Raw genomic sequence first — 9,486 nt, 5'->3', positions numbered from 1 at the left:
AGAGATCAAAATCATAGTTAGCCATAGAGCATCTAACTCTATCCTAAACCCTCGCCTCCAAGAGGAGTAGGGGCAACAGGTGATGGAGATAGCGGTGGCATATCTGGGCTGATAGGAGGTTGTACGCCTCCAAACTCTTGCACGTACTAAGAGAAGCACTGAACCTACAATGTCTCATCTGGTACTGCATTGGTATATGTAGCATAATAATAGGTCGCCCTAGTTGACTAAAAGTGGACCTGCACTAGCTCCAACCTCTGCTCTGCAGTCTCCATGTGCTCTCTCTGTCGATCTGTCTCCAGCTATCTCTCCACCAGCTACACATCCCGAACCACCACTCTAATTTGTAGGTCCCCTAACTGCTACGAGGCCTACCGAACCTACTTTGGGTACCATCATACAGCCTCCTACACCCCACCTAATAGCTAATCTGGCATATCCTTATCTAACATCTCTAGAACCTATTGCTATGGAGGTACCTATTGCTGTAGATGCACCTAATGCTGTAGACCCTCCTACTGTGGGGCCTGCTCCTTTGTCCTCTACCTCCATCGTTGACTGTGTCTTGTCCCATTGCCCCCAACACTTGGGTTTGATCCCATCTGACATGGGGGAATAGGCACCTGTTGTACCTGGTGTTGGACCTATGGAAAAATCTATGGCTAACTTGGTGGCTATGGCTATGCCTGTCGCTACTGGGGCACTTGTCTCTGTACCTACCTTGCCATCCCTAGTGGATCTGTGAAGCGTGGGAATGGATGGCTGATGAAAAATGCCTGATATGCAGGCATTATCCCTGCATCTACTACCTCTAGTAGGTAGTCCCACTAAACTACAGCTAAACTATGGATATCTATCATGGATCACCCTAGATCCATCCGTGGCAGCCATCCCCACTCAACATCCTTCTGCACTCTGGCATAGGCACAGTACTCATGTGAAATGTCTTGGGGACAACCATACTGTCACCACACTCATGAAATAGCAAATCTCTCAATAACTGATGTCATCCTGCCCACTAGAGGTTGAGAACTAAATATCCATGGTAGCTCTTTGGGAGCATCATCTTAGTCCTCTGTCTCTCTCCAAGGTCACCATACAATGGACACTAGGTCATCAAGATGCGTCTACTAGTGTTCAGTCTTACTCAGGTGGGCCTAGGTAATATGCCCTCAATATTTCCATATGTATAGATTCATGGGCTCTCTGGCATCCTCAAAAATTGATCAACATACAGGAAGATGCTCCCAGGCCTAGATCTATAATACATATACCCCCACTACCATGGTCTTCTTCTCATGGAAGAAAACCTCATGCATCTCATGGAAAAGGTGGGCCAACGTGCATTGACCCCACCTAAAGATCTCTAGTGCCTCCAGCATCCTATGAAGCATGGCACCATCCGCACTCCAACCCATGTTGTCCTCTGTCAGGACATAAGAAGTAGCTCAGAAATATACCTAGCACGGATGCCAACCCGTGTGTGGGTCCATAAGTATGCATTAGCTTATCCTAGCTAATGGCTCTGCCCCTTAGTAACTCTGTTCCAAACATAACAAATAATACCTCTATCCCTACTTGGGGCACTATATCATAGATGACTTGGGCGCCATGAAAAGGAATCCTCAGAATCCTCTAGATGTCCTTTGGAGTGATAGTCATCTTGCCCATCAGCAAGTGGAAGGTGTTCGTCTCTGAATGGAAATGCTCCACCAAAGCTGTGAGTAAGCCGTGATTCACAATCACGATTGGAATCTGGCATAGAGAGAACAAACCCAATTGGGCAATGTGAGCTTGATCTGCATCATCAAGACTCTGCAATAACACCCCATATGCTGGATAATGAGACCTGAATGAAATGTTACCAAAAGACTCCTACACGTACAACAACAAACAACAAATGAAACGATCAGTATCAAGTCAAAATGATGTACGAAAACCAATTAAAATGCAATTTTTGAGTGCAAAAATCAAAATTTTAAACAAAATTGTCATGGGATTTCATGCGAGATTTGTGAAATCTTACGCGAAGCTCTCTAGTTTTGCACAAAATCATTCTTTCTTCGCACGAAGAATCTCGTCATCGCATAAAAAAAGAGCTAATCACATGAAAAATGAGCCGTCTGTGTGAGAAAAGAAATTCTTGTGTGAGAAACGAATCGCCTTGCATGAAGAATCTCAATCTTCGCGTGAAACCTAATGCATCCCACTCAAAGATCCTCTGGCCGCACGCGAAGAAATAGTGCACCCTGTTTCTTTGCACGAAGAAAGAAGGTCTTCGCACGAAAGTCGATAGCTCTCACATGAAGAAAGAATTGATAATCCTAAAACATGCTAAAATGTACAATAAATGACCTCAAAATGCATGAAAACAAAAGTACGAAGGAAGGGACTCGATGACTCACTGGTGGTCCATAGTCTGCTGGGCGGTTGTGATGTTTAGAGCACTCTAATCGATGATGTCTCACGCTGACTACCATGTCTCTCTCAGAGCTCAAATCAATAGAAGACAAATGCACAAATTAATTAAAAATGACCCCTTGGGCCCTTATATAGCTGTTGACCCAAATTTTTCAAAGTGCTCGAATTTGTGCAAAAATCACACCCTTGGCCAATTGGATCATTCTAGATCCATTTTTGGGATCAAATTCAAAATCTGACACACCTAAGAGCCTAAAAAATGCATTTTAAAATTTTGAGGACCGACGCGATCGAATGCTTATGTAGCCCAAATCTTTCTGATACTTTGTGATTCTTCAAATCTTTTCAAACTTTACATTCTCCATATTTTCAAAATTCATTTTGAAAATAGTCAACTCACGTCAACTATGGCTACATCTGATCAACATTTGGTCAAACTTGGTCTTTGCAACTTTGCAATCATTTCAAATCAAACCTGAATCTTTTTTCGATCGTTTTGACCTCTTTCTATATTCTGCTTCAACTCATATTTCTACTATGTCATCTTTTGATTTCGCTCCTAAGGGGGCAGGATGATTACATCATTGAATACTTATTGCTTGGGGCATCTTGTTCCCATCTCATGTCCTTGTCACTTGGGGCATCTCATCACTTGGGGCATCTTGTTCCCTTCTATTTGGCATCTTTGTCATCTATCTTATCTTTTTATCAATTGATCAAAATTATAACAACTCTTCTCAGAGTTCAATGGATAGGTATTGGAACAATCTAAACCCCAACTCCTAAGGATCAAGCCTCGTTCTAGGGATGATTCTATGACTCATTATTGGACCTTGTTATTTTTCTTTTATCAAACTTAGGTATCTAGGTGTTCTATCTGGATCCTTGAAGGTTAAGCTCCATTCTAGAGATAGTCTTCTAAATGTTTTCAATTTTAGGTATCTAGGTGTTCTATCTGGATCCTTGAAGATTAAACTCCATTCTGGAGATAATCTCCTAAATGCTATCAATTTCAAGTATCTAAGATGTTCTATTTGGATCCTTAAAGATTACGCTCCATTCTAGAGATAGTCTTTTAAATGCTATCAATTTTAGGTATCTAGGCTCTCTACTTGGATTCCTTGGGATTAAGCTCTGTTCTAGAGATAGTCCTTAAAAGCTTATAAATTGGTCTCCATGTCATCACCTTCGGAACCAATCTCATCTTCGCATCACACTTTTTTATTTATTTTTAATTAAACATGCTACTTGCACATTCATTCAAAGAGGGGCAAAATGTAATACCCCAAAATTGGCTCATTGCCATTATACCAATTCTGGTCTACTCCTGATCAATCCTAAGTCCTATTCCATTAGGCAAATTCTTATCTAGCTACTCGCTACTTGACTTAATTCTCAGATGCAGAAAACCCTAATCTGCATTCATCATGTTTATTATTTAATTCCTATAGCATTTACTCATATTAGTCACATTAAACCTATTGATTAATATTTAGTTTAATTACTAAGTATTTATACTAAATTAAATTATATCTTAAGGCTAATGTAATATGGAATTAAATTTATTTAATTTAATAAATGTGCCTATTTTAATTAATTAAACAAAATTATTTAATTAAATGGAGTACTTACTTCTAATTAATTAAACAAAGTTATTTAATTAAATGAGAAGTCATTCCTAATTAATTAAATGAAGTTATTTAATTAAATAAGAAAAGTGTCTCTAATTAATTAAAGGATTATTTAATTAAATAGAAAAGGTAATTATGAGAGTATATCTCTTTTTATTAAATTAAATATCTCACCAAAATCTCTCTTCAGTTCAAAAAGGGAAATTTCCAGTTCACTATTGATCAAAAAGGAATTAATCAGTTAACTCCTTATTCTACTCAAATTAAATCAGTTAACTCCCTTTAATTTGAGAATCTTCCTTTATGACTGAACTTCACCTTTAATCCTAACCATTGATTAAAATTGATCTCAACCATTGATGGATTCTAGGAAATTCTATTTAAGAGACCCTCATCTCTTCATTTTGAGGAAGAATGAATTAGAATTTGCATTGAATTGCTATTGAAATTCATACTCACATTTGCTCACATTTTTGCATACATCTTGCATTCTTAGTTTGAATTCATTTAGCTTAATATGCATAGGTTAATCTAGTTTTGTTTCAATTGTTCCTAGATTAGAATGCATTTCTCATTCTAGATTAATTTGCACAATCATATAGATTAATTTCATTTCTTAAATCCTTCGTTCTTAGAGGGTCTGGTTGCCCGCTTCTTAATTCTGACGATATTAATAGGCAAAATCCCTTTAGATAGAAGGCAACAGGTCACTTTGTCAGGCAAATCTTGGATTAACAATCTCATGTTCATTCTAGGATGAATCCACATACAAAGACCGTGTTGAAATGTGTGTGTTAGCATAGGCCATATATTCATGCATACAATATACAAGTGTAAAAATATTGAAAGAATTGAAGTAAACTACACATGTGTTAGTGGGTAATAGATGAGAATTAGAATGAAACTAAAAAAGTCTCTACACAACAGTTTACATTAAAATTATCCTCAGGTACACCCACCTTGGTTTAGCAGAGCCAAAAGAGTAGGAAACCATCCTTTGGTTTTGTTGAAGTTGGGTCCAAATGGTTTACTCATGTAGCTTATCATGGGAATTAGCTAATCCTTAGGTCGTATGAGTGTTATCATTTTGGTATTGAACATTTTGTTGTTTAGTAGTTTTAAAACACCAACAAAATGGTGACTCTATTGGGGAGTTACACTTAGTATTGTCATAAATAGTGAATTATTAGAGATCTGTGTCCCCTTGGGTAGAGTTGCAGGTTTTTATACTTAAGTTTCTCATGGGTTTGGAAGTGGTATACATTTTGCTTGAGATTGTTACTAAAGGATTTATTATTTGTTCAGTTCTTTTCCTAGTCTGATAGAGTGGGTGGCAACTCAAAAGGTTTTAATTAGTGTCAAAATTTAAAAAAATTGTTGTCCCAAATTATAGAGAATAAGAGAAATACACAAGCAAATGTGAAGAAAAATCCAGCCATCAAACTCCAAACTAATCTCCCTCCTACAAGAAGATAGAATTGGGTTGTGAAGGGAAATTAGATGCAGAAGGGGAGGTATTCACAGGACCAAGTAGTAGATAAAAATAATGATCAGCATTCCGCTGTTGATTAAGTGCCTTTCTCCAAAGTTTCAAGATCTCATCCAACTTTGTCTGATGATGATTTCTAAAATACCCCTAAAATGATATGTTAGGAATAGGTTGTGCAACCCCCTATATTTAGTCTAGAGGGTAGGACTAGAAACAATCTATTCTAGTGTAGCACAAACCCTTTCATGTTAGATTATTCCCCTAAGAAGGTTAGACCTAGGTACTTAAAGCTTGGAAGTTTTAATGAGGAGAAAACATCTGGGTCTGAATTCACTATCACTAATCCTGATGAGAATGAAATATTGAGAGCATAGCTTTCTGATCAAGAAGCTATTAATAGGAGATTTCAGAAGGAGAGGAAAGAAGTGATTACGAAGAATTATGAAGAAAAACAAGAATTACTGAGGAGAATTACTACTCTAAAAAAGAAAAATGAGATAGCATCTACTACCTGGCAGCCTGAGATTGTAGGACAAGTTGAACAGCTTAGGAGGCAGGAGAAATTTTTTTTGGAAACTCAAAAAATGAATTTAGAAGGACCTGTAGTACAGAAAATCAAGAATTACCCTACTCTAGAAGTTAATAACAATATAGTAAAAAATGTGGAACCAATTGTAGGGGCTAAGGACAAAGGAAAATAGAAGGAAGATGGTATTAGGATCAATGAACCAGTACAAGTTGTCCAAATTCATGATTCTCTGTCACCTTTAGATATTGAGCTAGAAAAGAAAAGAAAAGAGAGAGATGTTTTAGCTAAGAAATTGGAGATTGCAGAAAATGAGGCCGCTATAGCTGAAATGAATAATAAGATCAAGTTCCTAGAAATTGCTAAGAAGCAATCTGCAGCTATGCCTAAGGGTAATGTAGATGGTGGATGTAATAAGGCAGATCAGGATACTTATCAGGTACCTTTTCCTCTTTTATCTCCTATTTCACAAAGGGTAGATCGAAATAAATCTCATGGTGATGCTAGTACTAGAAATGCTAATGATAATGTCAAAGGAAATGTTCCCTCTCATCCTAGGATTGATTTGCAAAGAAGACCTATTCATTTAGAAGGATATAGGCAGATATGTTTTTGGTTTTCCTAATCCTATACCACAAGAAATGAGAAAAAGATTGCCTAGATTTGCTGGAAATAACACTATCTCTTGTGAGGGCCATTTGAGGAGTTTTCTTGATATGATGAGTGATTATGAGGTTGAGGTTGAAGACATCATTACGAAGTTGTTTGTTTAGTCACTAACCAAAGATGCTAGAGAGTGGTTTAAGAGACTCCATAAATTATCTATTGTTGATTGGAAAGATATTGAGTATTGTTTCAAAGAGAAATATGGTGATAAGAAAAACCAGAGTTATATTCCGAGTGAATTCAATAATATTAAGAGGTTGCCTAATGAATCTGTCACTGAATTTAACACTAGATTCTAGAAAAGGATGTACAAGCTGATGCAAGCCATGTGAATTGATGACAAGGTATGTTTGATTACTTATCTAAATGCTTTTGATGGTAAAATGGCATACCAACTTAGGGATAAGGAGCCTAGGACTTTAAGAGATGCTTTTAGAATTGCTATTAATATAGAAAATAACTTAAGGATTTAAGGGAGATTAGAAAGAAAAAGAGATGATCCTAGGTTGTTCAAGAATAAGGGAAATAAAAGGGAAGAACAAAAGGTTACTAGAGGGAAAAAGAAAGATTCTAGTGAAATGAGTCAAATTCTAAATGCTATAAAAGGTTTGAATCTCCCTCAGGTAAAGAATGATAGAAACCCCACTGAAAATAGGGTCCCTTACTAATCAAATTTTAGTAGAAAAAATAGATTGTAGAAATTTCCCTTATGGTACTACTTGGAAGGATGGTCAGCCTAATTTTCCTCCCCCCAAGAACACTAATAACAAAGTGACCCTTGATCCTTTATCAAAAAACTTTGTAAATTTGGTAGATGATCTTGAATTCACTGCTGAACCTACATGGTGTTATGCTTGTCAACTACCTCATGCCCTTGAATATTGTGCAATAGCCTTGTCATTTTTTGGAAATCAGAATGTAGTGGAAGAATGTTAGAAACATGAGGAAACCAATGATGATGTAGGATGTAACATGTTTGATTCACATTTTTCTGACAATGAAGTTTGTGATAGAGATGTAAATGATCGGAGATATTTTCTGATGAAAGTGATGTTGAGGATAATGTGTATAACATGGTAGGTTCAAAGGAAGAAGTGACCCTAAGAAAGCCCTCTAGGGAAGAAATTGACGTAATCACTGCTAATATGGTGGCTCAGGTTCAAACTAGAAGTATGGCTCAAGGAGGTGAGGGAAATAAGGTGGCTAGTGTTTTTATAAAGGGGATCGACCATAAGAAAGGAGAAATTGTGAAACCTAAAGAGTCCCCTACTGTGAAGGGTAAGTTTTCACATAAAAAATGGGAACCAAGGAAAGGGGGCAACCCAGAGAATACAGAGTGCTTAAATAATATCTCCAAGAAGAGGGATGGAAAGGTATCACAGAACGTTACTGATCAAGATAAAAGTCATCATAATCCATTGAATACTTTGGATAAGCATGATGAGAAAGGGAATGTGAATAATGATAACCTTTTATATTCTACTATAGATTATTGAATCCTAGAGCACTGAGATAAAGCTATAGCATGGTTGGGGAACACTGAGGTAAAAGTAAATTAGGAGTGTAATGAAAATCATGTTCCTAAGGAAATAAAGAAGAAAAAGATGAAGGAACAAGACACTAAAGTGGTTGTGTCTCAGATTCCTCAGATATTTTTGGATAAATCTATTAATGAATGCTTGGGAAATGTTGAGCCATTTTTCTTAAGCATTTTGGTGAATGGTAAGACATTGAAAAATTGTATGATTGACTCTGGTGCTTCTAGTACTATCATGCCTTTTGAAATAATGAAAGAATTAGGTCTGAAGGTTGACACTACTCAAGGAAGATGTTGTGCCATGGATAAGAGGGAAGTTATAGTCATAGGCACTATTAGTGCCCTGCCCTATAGATTGATAGCTTGTCCAAATAAAGAACTCACTATGAGTGTATTGGTTGTTGACATACCTCCTCAATATGACATGTTATTATCTAGAAAATGAAGTGCTGCCATGGGAGGAAGTTTACAATGTGACTTATCATTTGCTACTTTTAATATTGATGGAAATTTTGTAAAGATCAACAGAGAGCCAAAAAGCATATATATGATAGTAGAGGAAGTTGAGGATGATATGACAAATTTTGTGGATACATGTGTCAATGCATTTAGAGATGAGGTATTAACTCTAAAGAAAAGAAAGCACAGATCTCAGATAGAGATGGAAATTGATACAAAGATAGATAAAGGTGACTTATGGGCCATGTTCTTTGACAGTGTTTATTGCAAAGATGGAGCAAGTGCAGGTATTTTATTAATCTCTCCTGCTGGGGTAACCTACAAATTTTCTTTCACATTAAATTTCCCCTATACTAATAACATAGCAGAATATGAGGCTTTGTTGTTAGGACTTAGACTGGCTCATAAGCATGGGGTAAAATGTATACATGTGATAGAGGATTCTAAGTTAGTTGTATCTTAGGTGAGAAATATTTATGTGTGAAAGAATAAATGGTTAAAGTAGTATATAAATGTAGTAAGGGATATGATTGAGTGATGTGATGCATTTGGGATAATTTGGAAGGATAGATCTAATAATAAGATGGTTGATCTACTAGAAAATATAGCCATAAAACCTAATGATATCACATTTGTTGGTATATCTAAAATTAAAGCTTAGACCAGACCCTCTATGCCTAACAATGTCCAAAATTGGCAAGTATTTGAGGATGATAAAGATATTTTAAGGTTTTTGAATTGTGAGTATATGTTATTA

Source organism: Cupressus sempervirens, chromosome 1 (assembly GCF_028749045.1).
Source record: "Cupressus sempervirens isolate cs-2001-9-10 chromosome 1, ASM2874904v1, whole genome shotgun sequence".
NCBI classification, from domain to species: Eukaryota; Viridiplantae; Streptophyta; class Pinopsida; order Cupressales; family Cupressaceae; genus Cupressus; species Cupressus sempervirens.
Note: the sequence above shows the minus strand (reverse complement) of the source record.